The sequence below is a fragment of the Schistocerca americana genome, chromosome 3, assembly GCF_021461395.2.
Source record: "Schistocerca americana isolate TAMUIC-IGC-003095 chromosome 3, iqSchAmer2.1, whole genome shotgun sequence".
NCBI classification, from domain to species: Eukaryota; Metazoa; Arthropoda; class Insecta; order Orthoptera; family Acrididae; genus Schistocerca; species Schistocerca americana.
The window spans coordinates 421,798,914-421,812,449 of record NC_060121.1 but is presented as its reverse complement, the minus strand read 5'-3'; positions in this window follow the sequence as shown (position 1 = coordinate 421,812,449).

The following is a 13,536-nucleotide window of genomic DNA, read 5'->3' as shown; positions in this document are numbered from 1 at the left end:
AGCGCGAGCTGTCCTCTCCCCTCCCCTCCCCTCCCCCCTCTCCTGTAGCTGGCATCTTGCGCTGCCGCCCTCCCTCCCTCCTCCCCCCCCACAACAGCACTGCTTGGCTTAGCCTCCTACCCCTACCAGAACACCTACTCATTCGCCTGACTGCCAGCCTCGCTCGTTCATTCATAGCAGAAAGTGAATTTTGTTGCGCTACTGAGTGAACGAACGCCGCTCTCCTCAAAGGCAGGCGCCTCCTGGCTCTTCCAACAATTCTCGTCCCGATGCAACACTGGCAAATTGCTGATCGTAGAGGCAGGTCAACTGACTGTAACCTCCTCCCTTTCTCGATTAGAAATAATAATAAATCAACTCACAGTTTGCAGTACATCACTAGTTACTAATTACATTAGCAGGATACGCTACAGTATCCCATTCGTTAAACGCGAACATTTTAGGTTAGGCTTTACCGTGACTGTTACGAAAATCAATTAAAATTACAAATTGCTGTAACCAGTCACAATTTAGTACTACTTGCACTACGGGTTTCAGAAAGCTAAACGCTCATCATCTGGTCGATTTAATTAATAACATACATGTACATTGGATGTACGACTTCTGAGTAACCTGTGGTTTTCGTGTTGTGCTTACCTTTTACACAACTCGTAGTAGAAATGAAATTAATTGTGGCTGGTTACTGAAACTTGCAGTTCTTTTAGATGTCCCATTCTTGCCTGGCGTTATCATTTCGCAAATTTTCATCTGTATTCAACCTATCTAGAAATATTTTACATAGAAAATGGTCCAAATGGCTCTGAGCACTATGGGACTTAACATCTTTGGTCATCAGTCCCCTAGAACTTAGAACTACTTAAACCTAACTAACCTAAAGACATCACACACATCCATGCCCCAAGCAGGATTCGAACCTGCGAACGTAGCAGTCCCGCGGTTCCGGACTGCAGCGCCTAGAACCGCACGGCCACCGCGGCCGGCTATTTTACATAGGTTGGGCGTGTTGAACCCAGGTGGTATTCAGAACACAGATAACTTTGTCCAATGACAACAGATTGAAGCTATATATTATGGGCATTAGTATTCGGAACTTATGCCTACAAGTCATACAAACACACGCGTAACACTAAAACAAGAACATGCCACCAACTATTTGCAAATAATCCAGAGACACGTACATTGTTTGTCAAAGATTAAATGGAACATGGAAAGGGTTGGTGAGAGAAGATGTATGCTGAAGGCTGTAAGAGAAGGGAAAAACAACTGGTTGGGGCATTCATTGAGAACGGAGTGCTTGCTGGCAGATGCTTTGGAAGGATTGATTTGTGGGAGAAGACTGAGAGGAAGAAGGAGATACAAGAAGACAGACGACATAAAGGGAAGAGGAAATTAAGCAACCTGAAGAGGACGGCAGAAGACCGGACAGCCTGGAGAACTACCATTGGCAGAACACTGATGATGATGATGATGATGATGATGACAGCACTTGCCGTAAGATACACTCTAGGAATAAAAAACCAAAAACGCGCACGACGAAGTAATTATCCGAATGGGACGGAAATCAGTAGATGTGAGGTACATGTACAGACAAACAAATGATTATAATTTCAGAAAAATTGAATGATTAATTCAAGAGAAAGAGATTCACAAAGTGAGCAAGTCAATGACACTTTGGTCCACCCTTATGCAAGCAGTTATTCGGCTTGGCATTGATTGATAGAGTCGTCGGATGTGTCCTTCTGAGGGAAACTGTGCCAAATTCTGTCAAATTGGCTCGTTACATCGTCAAAATCCCGAGATGGTTGGCGGACCCTGCCCATAATGTTCCAAACGTTCTCATTTGGGGAGAGATCCGGCGACCTTTCTGGCCAAGGTAGGGTCTAGAAGCACGAAGACAAACACTGGAAACTCTCGTTCTTGATTAAGCGCAAGCCCAGGATGGTTTGCTGTGGAGCGCAACAAAACGGGGCGTAGAATATCGTAGACGTACCGCTGTGTTGTACTGGTGCCGCGGAAGGCAGCCAAAGGGGTCCTGCTTTGAAATAAAATGGCGCCTCAGACCATCAATTTTGGCTGATGAGCCGTATGGCAGGCAATAGTAGACTGATATCCTACCGCTATCTGGGGAGTCTCCAGACATGTCTTCGCAGGTCATCCATCGGTGGTCAATTTGAAGCGGGGCTCATCACTGAAGACAATTCTACTCCAGACATTGAGATTCCTGGCTGAATGTGCTCGACACTGAGGACAATGGTCGTCGGCGCAGGACTCTGAGTGCCTATCTGACGTTTGCTCGGCCCTCACATTCTGTCGTCTCTCTCTGCCGAACGCTTCCTTCTTGAAGCACGCTCGTCCCCGGTTCACCCATTCCTTCCAACATCGTCGAATAGCGGCATCGCTCATATTCAAATTTCGAGTGATTCGCCGATTTCTCCTACCAGCTTCTTTGAGCCAAACTACACATCCTTTCTCAAATGCTGACTTCTGCGTATATTGTTCGCGAGGCAGAGCTTCTGTTCCACTGAGTTCAGGGAATGAAATGCTCAAGGACTTTATGCCCTGGTATCGACATGTTACTGTTTACTACCCTTGCCTGCTGCAAGGTGAAATTGCGTTGCAAATTCACACATTTATTCGTCGGCCGCCAAAGTTTACAATTTTTCGTTTTCCGTCTTGTATGAATATCAATTCTTGACCAATTTGCATAGCTCCTTCGTGGTGCTTCGTTTTCATTTTTATTTTTATTTTTTTTCACTTGGAGTGTACATTAACAATTTATTTTAAGGGGACGGAAGAAAGAACTGCTTTTAACGTCTAGCCGACGACTGATCACAAAACTGAGAATGCACGAAGAGGGAATTCAGCCATATTCAGCCAAACGAATCGTCTTAAGCGATTTAAGGATGTCATGGGAAACCTAAGTCTGAACGGCCGCACTGGGATTTGAACCACCGCCTTCCCGAATACGAGTCCATCTTACTTTATTATACTGTGAATCTAAGGATAAAATATTCTTTCACTGGAAAATACCTTTAAAAGGGGCCGAAGTTTTGGAAAAAAAGCTTGGTAGTAACTAAAACTACATTTAACATATTACTATTTAATTTACTGTAATCTATCGAAAGAATTACAACATTCACAGAAACCTCCTTTTTGCGTTGGAGAGAAAGAACTCGACTAACCGTTTAAGAGGTCGTCGTCTGCTCTGTACCAACTGCGTGCGTACTCCATACCTACTATAGTCTGATACGCGGAGTGTGTCACCAATGAGAGAGAGAAAGATCAGCGACCATGATGCTGTTATAGGGACTGTGATCATTAAATGCAAAAAGGTCATCAAGAGAATTAGCAGCAGGATATTTGTATTTTTTTTAACTGATAGGCACTAACAACCTACTTGAATGACACACTGACGACATTTAGTGTAGGTCTGACATACGCAGCAAAATTGTGATTTAAGCTGAAAGACATTATAAACCACATTCTACATAAATACGTGCAAAGTAAAGAAATAAAAGATATCAATCACGCACCTAAGTTCAGTTGTAGGATTCAAAAAATATGGCGGAAACAGAGACTGCTACACTCTCGCCGCAAAAGGCACAGTAGGAAAACTGAAAGACAAAAGTTAATACAAACTCGTGCATTCGTAAGAAGTGTTGGACCTGAAGCCTACAAAAAAATTCAGATAAATATTCTGGTGGATGGAATATCAAAAAGAATTGTAGAATGTTCTGGTCATTTGCAAAGTCAATGAGATGCATACAAATCTTCCATCCAGCCTCTCGTGGAGAAGTCTGGTGTTAAAACTCAAGACATAAGACAGAATTCCGCATTCAAAAACGTACACAAATAAGGATGCTGTCATACTAGTGTTGTACCTCCACAAACGCACAGAAATGGTTCAAATGGCTCTAAGCACTATGGGACGTAACATCTGAGGTCATCAGTCCCCTAGACTTAAAACTACTTAAACGTAACAAACCTAAGGACATTTCACACATCCATCCCCGAGGCAGGATTCGAACCTGTGACAGTAGCAGCACCGTAGTTCCGGACTGAAGCGGCTAGAACCTCTCGGCCACAGCGGCCGGCCTTCACACACAAATCAGAGTTTTTGAAATAAGCATAAAGTACTGAGAAACAATTAAGGCTACTCAAAAAGAATATGTCACTGTGCCCGGACAAAATTCCTTTGCCATGTTACACTGAACTCACTGTGGAATTAGCCCCTTTCATAGTTCATAATTAACAAGAAACCTTTGCAAAGTGAACAGTCTCCCTGACGGGAAGAGATCAAGTGAACAAGAGCCTCAGGTAGGACTAGGAGCAAGAAATGTGCAGCGTGTTTTAACCGAGATCTTGCAGCCTGAAATGTACAGAATGTTAGGGACAAGAAAGTGCTGCCGCTAGGTGTTAGCCATGGAAGAGGCATAGGCCATCAACGACAGGAAAGATTAGGTGCTAGGTATCAGGTCGCCAACATTTTCAAACGAAATGCAGCGATAAGTCAACTGACAAAGGACGTTGGGTCTTTAAGTAAGTACTATTCAAAATAGGCCCATGTAGTGATACCGGGTGGGGTGGGAAAGAGCTTGAAGAGGAATGGGTTGTATGACATAGGGGTTACCGGACAAGATAGCATCCCTGAATCGTGGCACCAATGCAGACTTTGCCAACTCGTTCGAGAGTCATGAATGACCACGACCTAGTGGAGCTGTGAAGCGGATTAATGTGTTGTTACAGATGGCACTTGTAATGGTTCTTTATTTACGTGGCCATTACGGCACTCCAACCCCAGTTCTCGATACCAGTAATATCGTACTACTTTTCTGCGAAGTAACAGACATATTTTTGTGACAATATTGACATTTAGTATTATTTATGTATAAGTACTCCGATGTATCGATATATTAAGTGATATGGTTCTTGTGTGTATTCATTTCTGTGAGATTGTCATAATCTTTGACTTACTTGTAACCGTTTTGGCGCGAATGCTCGCAGAGCAGTCAGTTTCACTTTGCAGAAGTTAACTTGTTATTTCGCTTTGTAAAAGAACAGTCAAGTCTTGTGTTTGGTTAAAGTGGAAATTAAATACAAGGAGATTGATACAAAACTGTTTTCTTGATGATGTGACAATTAAGAAGAAATATATGTGAATTTACAAGAAGTTTAATAAAAATGTGGATCGTGAACACCAAGTCAAAAATTATTTCTACCATACCATTGTTCTGATCTGGGATTGTTTGAGCATTAAAAATTTCCTGAAAAACGCATTTGTTAGGTCTTCAAATATTGCTAAAATACAGATCTGGACCTTCTAACAGTCAAAGTGGAATCACCCTAGAATGAACAAGATGAGCCATAACAACTTGACGAAATCTACGTGGGAATCCATTCAAGATGAGTGCCAAAATTAATGACTTTTTTACAGCGACTTCATTATTTCCATTCTGACGATACCATCCACAGTTAATAACTTCGTTGTTGCATGATAAAGCGAACATATGCTGCGTGAGCAACATTATTAATCTGATTTCTAACCTACTTTGCAAGTGGTGGTATTGTTAGGCACTGATGGCAGCTGACTTTACGCATGCTGATCTGGTACCATGAGGGCTATCAGTAGATGGGGTTTCACTAGGCCTGCGCCTAAACAGGACTGGAAAGGGAAGACTTGCACAGCTGATTCATGAGAGTATAGATGGTGGATCTCAGGTCACCCTTTGTCAAATACCTGTTGTTACGGATGGAAGAAAATTTTTGGAATAAATCAAGACTACGGGTTCCCCTGCCTAAACAGTAATTCGAACTATTTAAAAAATTCTGCAACAATCACTCACAAGACAGATTACAACGCATCAAATAACACACTAGTATATAAGTGAAAAGGAGAAAGAAACCCCTGGAAAAAGTGACGTGAGACATTTCACAGATTTTACAGTTCTTCACCAAAACATGCAACCAATGAAAAATGAAATACTGCATGTTGAAGTTGAGCTCTAGTCTTTGAACTGCGAAGTAGATGTGTTACTGGAAGCTGGGGTAGAGACACAGAAATAAAGTATGTGGTACTGTCGTTGTATGGAAGTACAGCTCTTACTGTGGGACGATTCAGAGGGTGGAGTATCATGCATTTATACCAGAGAAGGAACACAGCTTAAATCAAGACATGATCCTAGTACAGTAAGTAAAGACAAATACTTGGAAATATTAGCTATTGAATTAACAGGTCTTGTCAACATCACCCATTTGTAGTGTGGATACGTTTTTCAACAATTTCCAGAAGTTCTAAATAAAGTCTCAACTACAAAAGTTAACATAAGTTTGTGTGGAGACATAAACATAAAACAAATATGATAAATGACAGTAGTATCAGACTTTTGGCGTGTCCCTGTTGGTCAATAGTGCGGCAAGAGTTGCAACAGTGACTGCGTCAGTAACCAATCATATGGCCACAAATATGGACAGGGAAAAGTGTGACGTAGCTGCAAAAGCTCTTGGACTTTCAGATCATTTCTCAACCTCCAGACGCTGATCAGAAATCGTAAGAAAAGGTTTTTCAAAACAACTAGGAAACCAAAGTCGAGATGAATTCTCTAAATTCTTAACATTATTTAAACTGAACTTTGGAACGACACTTCCAAAAGGTCCCACATCAGCGTAAATGTTTCACAAAAACAAATGGATAATAGTAGATATTAGGATGTCCTAGTAAACTCTCAGGTACCTCATTTCTGAAAAAAGAGAGTCATAATGAGCAAGAGCTCAAGATGGCTCTGAGCACTGTGGGACTTAACATCTGAGATCATCAGTCCCCTAGAACTTAGAACTACTTAAACCTAGCTAACCTAAGGACAACACACACATACATGCCCGAGGCAGGATTCGAACCTGCGACCGTAGCGGTCGCGCGGTTCCAGACTGAAGAGCTTAGAACCGCTCGGCCACTCCGACCGGCTGAGCAAGGGCTTTTAAATTTCTATTACAGATACATAAAGATTTTTAGGAAGGTGCTGATTGCACAGAAAGTTATTTATTCATGAAATAATACGCAATACTGAGAATAAGAGCAAAGCAGTTAGTTTGGACAAGAAGAGAATAGAAGCTTTCGAAATGTGGTGCTACAGAAGAGTGCTAAAGATTAGATGGGTAGATCACATAACTAATGAAGTATTGAATAGGATTGGGGAGAAGAGAAGTTTGTGGCACAACTTGACCAGAAGAAGGGATCGGTTGGTAGGACATGTTCTGAGGCATGAAGGGATCACCAATTTAGTATTGGAGGGCAGCGTGGAGGGTAAAAATCGTAGAGGGAGACCGAGAGTTGAATACACTAAGCAGATTCAGAAGGATGTAGGTTGCAGTAGGTACTGGGAGATGAAGAAGCTTGCACAGGATAGAGTAGCATGGAGAGCTACATCAAACCAGTCTCAGGACTGAAGACCACAACAACAACAACAAGTGAATCACAGCTCAGTTTCTGAAGTGGTAGATGTATAGACTCAGCAATAGTAGAATTCGCGGAAGTTGTACTTGGTGCTCTTGGCTAAGATGAGTGTGCCATAGACAAATGTCTAAATCTTTCTAAGGATTTGATAATGTTAACAAAAAGATTCCACTTCATAAGCTAAAATCATGAGAAATAAGAAGTTAAGTTTATGACTGCTTTCGGTCATACCCAGCAGATAGAGTACAAAGATTAAGGATAACACAAACCTCAAATTATGCAAATTTTTAGTGAAACGCATACCAAGATATATTATTATAGTTTCTCTGGATAGCACATTAGGACCAGTGTTTTCTTGATATACATCAATGATTTTCGCCGTAGTGTTACTTATGGGATAAAAACTCTTTTTGCTTATAACAGTAAGTTTGAAATCACCAAGAAAACAGGACAACTACTTCCAGACCAAGCAAATAATACAGTTGGTCAATATGCAATAAAGTGACGTTGACGTCTATGGAATTCTGTTCTGGGAAATGCGAGCACACTTTTCAAACTACAGAAAACGACCATTAGAATAATAACAAAACAGTAATCAAATTCACTGTAAAGATCTATTCAAAACACTGAGGATTTTTAACTCACAACGTGAGTGTATTTACCAATCAGCGCTGCACGTCATAAATAACGTCTTAATTACTGCACAAACAGCTCCGTTGATGACCATCTATGTAGATCTTCTACACTGAAATTACATTTACCAGTAAATATAAAACTCAAAGCAGCATATGCTACAAGAAATAAAGTTGTTCAGTAAATTGCACAAGAAGACGAAAGAGAACTTAAATGAGACAGTTAAAAGGTGCCCGTTAAGCAATACATTCTGTACATTGAAGGATGACCTACATAAGACAGAGTAGGGCTTAAGTGAAAAGAGTAACACCAAAATCGTTTATTTCACGTAGCACATTCACACTATGTTTTTTCTTTATTTTTCTTTCATGGAAAAACGGACTCACAAAGTTAAGCAATGTATAACGCAAACACCTCGTCTTCTTTGTGATCACAACATCAAACTCATTATGTGGTACTGTACTAATAGTAATGTATATAGTGTAACTCATGTAAGCCCTCCCTCAAACCTGTCATGTTATATCTTCACAGATCCGATGGTGGCACCGTTAGTGTGTTGAAACCGGTCATCTAGTAAACAGTATTTTTAGCGATCTTGGCTTTTGAATTATTTCTGCAACAGAGTGATCACCCCACAACGCACTATGTGTTCACTGCAAAATCATTATAGAGGATGCTGACCCAGTTTTACAGGTTAAAAAATTGAAAATTCGAAAGCAAACTTCGTCGCTATAGTCCTGACGTCCGCTGGTATTGTGCAGTGTCACAGTTTGAAACCAAATGTGTATAGTCTGTTGTGTGTGCAGTGTCTGAGAGTGTTAAGTGAGTGTAACTCTAGGCTTTACGCTATTAAATAACTTCTTTGGAAAACTGTTGTACACTAGGGATAAACTGAATGACATAGCACTGCTTTAACAGACTGGCCATGTATTCAGGAAGGTGGAGGCTCCAATCTTCATCTGGTAGTCCTGATTAGATTTTCCATGGTTTCCCTAGATTACTTCGAACAAATGCTGGAATGGTTCCTCCTTGAAGGCCACCACCGACTACTTGTCCCTTCGTTGTCAAACTACACGTGTAAAGATATAAACGTCTGTGAATATGAACAATGTTATTTTTGTTGTTCTTAAATTGTAATATCACATATCCTACATCCTTGTAACAGTGATATAGAGATGAATAAAACTCCTAGTACTGCTTCCATTACACTCTTGATTACAAGAAGGGTAAAAGAAAAGATGCACTGAATTACACACCAATATCGCTGACGACTGTCGACAGCAGGCTCATAGAGGAATCTGAACTGAAACATTATGTCATTCACAGAGAAAAAAAATCTCTCAAAAACTCAGCACGAATTCAGAAAAAAAACTTATCGTGTGAAACAGCTTGTTTCAATCACACAGGATATTTTGGAAACAGTGGATGCAAATCCACCAGATTTCCGAAAGGGGTTTAACAAAGAACCATGTCCTCTTACAATAAGCAAGATACGACCGTACGGAGTATCTTCACAAACATCCGATTGGTTCGATGATTTTGTGACTAACAGAACACATTCCGTTATTCTGGACGACAAATGTTCAAAAGAAATCAAGGAAGCGGAAATATGACCTCTAAAGGTCTAAATACACATAAACGATTTATCAGACAGTATGTGCAACAACATCACATTGTTCGCTGACGATGGTGTTGTCTGCAGGCAAAAGTCGTCGTTGAACGATCACAAGGAAGTGAAGAAGGACATGGATGACATTTGTACTGGGTATAATGTGGATAAATGCAAGATCATCTTAGTAACGAATAGGAAGTCTATATATAATGGAACAAAATTACAACTGGTTCACGGCTTATAGCTTAAGCCTTAATTTTGCAAAACTAATATTGTACAATTCTTAACAAATAAAAATACCTAACAGCAAAAACCATTCGCGATTGGAAGGCTAGTAAAAAAGAACTGAAAAAAATGAGGAAGACTAAATGTGCAAATAGACTATTGAATGCAAAATGGTCAAAACTAGGAGATGACGCATTGAAATGGATTCAAGAACACCGTCATAATTGCACTGGAATTAATACAAAAAATGATTCAAATACAGGCTCGTAAGCTAGCGCTACAGTGGAACTTAACAGACTTTAAGGGTGCAGTTGGTTGGTGCTACAGGTTTATGAAGCGTCATGTGAACCAAAACCAAAATATCTCAAAAAATCCCACAAGATCAAGAGAAAATATCATCTTTCCATCGCTTTAGTAGTCAACATCAAAGAAAAACCAGTGTGGAACTAAGTCAAATAGCGAATATGGGTGAAATTCCTCTGACATTTGATGTGCCGAATAACAGAACTGTTGTCACGAAATATGCTAAAACTGTAGCTATAAAAACAGCTAGACATGAAAAAATGCGCTACACTGTTGTCCTTTCATGTTATGCTGTAGGTTTTAAACTCCCAAGATATTGATAGTATCTGACTCGCAAAGCGTTCTTAAAAACATTCAGTACAGTCGATGGAACAAAACAACCAACAGTTATATCTTGGATGTGATATCTGAATATATTCGCAGCACACGCACGGGCCGGACGATCCATTTGTTGTGGGTACCTTCCCACTCTGGTATCCTCTATAATGATGAAGTTGATGCATTAGCCAAACAAGCGGCAACCTTAGGCACCGTCCTGGATCTGCACCTTCCTTATACAGACTACTTACGTGAAGTCAAGGATCACGCAAGACAACAATGGCAGGAAATGTGGAACGTTTCTCAACAGACAAAAGGCGGTTATTACGCAGAGGTACAACCTCGGATTCCTTCACAGCCGTGGTTCACGAGGACACATCTGGACCGATCCACGATTTCTACCATCATAAGACTCCGCTTCAATCATGCCTCTTTCCCACAACATCTACATCGGATCAACGTTTACAGTTCACCAGCATGTGAGTGTGATCCTGAGTCGGAAGTTGATGTCAACCACATCTTATTTATGTACCCCAAATTTGACCGTGAACGGTTGGTCTTTCTGAAGACGTTGCTGAGTATGGGCTACCATCTTCCTCAATCAGCTTCTTCTCTTTTGTGTACCAAAGACGTTCGTCTATATAAAGTGATAGTTAACTTCATCAAGAGTACTGGTTACATTCTGTAGGTTTTAATGGTGTACATAAATTATAAATATGTCTTGCTGATGAAGATATTTCAGAAGTGCTGTGAATTGTAAGCCAAGACACTTTTAATTATTTTCCAATTCAATTCAATTTTTAAATCATTATGTACAAAACTGTAACAGTTAAGCTTTTTATTCTTGTAAATATGCATTTCTGTATTTGTTTATTCAATTATGTGTACATTGTCACTATGTGTTGCCGATGGCTAAATTGAGTACACACTCAAAGGCCAAATAAAAAAAAAATTTAAAAAAAATAATAAAAAAAACTTATCCAATAATAATTTTCAAGCGCAAAACAATGCCAAAACCTTCTGAGATGTCAACAGGTGTTGTTGTTCACGTACATGATAAGGGTTGGTTGGACTAGGCTGGAATGAAATTACGAATTAACGGAGTGTGGAAGAGTAGAAATGGTGCTTTAATGAAGATGAGTTCTGTTGTTGTAGAAAAACTGATACGGAAATACAGAGCTTGCTGTTTTTCTGGGATGACTTACTTCACAATTGCAACCTCTTGATACCTCGATAAATACCTGAAACCATTTAAAGCGTGTATGAGAGAGAAATGGATGATGAATGAAACCCAACATGAATTCACGCCGAAGAGAGCTTTAAACATACAATCGAACAAGTGTGTCAACGGATAAAACAGTCCTGGTCTAGAGTGAGAGATGACATTATTGTTAAATATTTCAAGAAATGCGCTATACGTAACGCTCGCCATGGCAGTGAAGACCATCTTACATATGAAGAGGACAGCGATGACAATGGCGAGGAAGAACAAGAAGAAGAATACGAACAAAAAAGAAGACGAAAGTTCAGATGATGATTTTCCGGGATTTTAAAGGTCAGTTCCGTTTTAAAAACTAATTGTTTTTTAGTCTAGCTTTACAATCTAACAATAAAAATGGTAAAAATGTTATTTTTTAAAAACTGTTCAAAAATTAAGGTGCATCCTATAGTCCGTAGCGTCTTCTAGTCCGTAAAATACGAATAAATTGAGGGACTCCAGCAAAGTTGTGCCTGCTCTTGAATTAGACATTTATCTCATTGTTCTAACCTGCAGACAGGACTGGTAGCATACTTTGCATATTTCTGGCATAAGGCGGCTAACGTCAAAAAGCATTTCTTCTATAGAAATGTGCAATAACATTATCGTGTAAATTTGATAGCCAAGTATGCTGAAGAATTCTCTTTAGGGGCCTAAGGATTGTGGTACTTTCGTGTCACTACATATTCCTCGTAATGGTAATTCTGATTAATAATAAAAGTGAATTTAGGATGTACTTACGAATGGGATAAACTCATAATCAGTTTAGCACTAGTCATAATCTGTTGTTAGTATACTTCACAGAAATAGCTCACAGTGTGGCTGTTAATGTATAATTTGACCTTTAGGATCGGATTTACAGAACACGATATATGAATAAATGAGTGAATGAATGACAATGAATAACTGATTCATGTAAATTTTCAGCAGCCCTTAGATTGAACTTATGAATTATTCTGGACTTTGTCTCATTAAATTAACAGATTCATGACTTTTATTGTTTTTGGGAGCGTATTTATGGTCTGTAATGTACCGATAATTGCTTTCATCTCATATTTTTTTGAAATTATTGATTTATGCTTCTTGTTTTATTTCAATATGGTCGTAAATGCTTATTACTTAGGAAGCACATTCTCTACATTTTGTAGAAGGTTGTATCAACGGCAAGTATGTCTGCAGTTGTCTCCTGCTCGAATCACCATCACTACTCAAGCTCATTATCAAGAATATTCTTTTTTTATATTCTCAGCTGGTTTATATGCCTCAAAAATCACTGTGTCTTCAAGAAATGGCAGATAAACCAAACAAGCTAGCAACACCGTCTTATATTAAAAATGGGTAAGGTGCAAACAATGTGCACGCATTACTGAATCAAAAGAAATGTTTCCTGACTTAATATCTATCACTAGTGAACGTTAATAAACGACTGGTTGTTGTTGTTGTGGTCTTCAGTCCACAGACTGTTTTGATGCAGCCCACCATGCCAGTTTACCTTGTGCTACACTTTTCCTCTCTGCATAGCTACCGCAACGTACATCCATTTGAATCTCCATACTATATTAATATCTTGGTCTCCCTCTACAATCCTAAGCCCTTTCCCCCTCCCTACTTCCCTCCAATACTAAATTGGTGATTTCTTGATGTCTTACAATGCGACCTATTAATCGATCCTTTCTTTTAGTCAAGTTATAACACAAATTTCTTTTCTCCCCTGTCCTGTTCCGTACTTCCTTATTA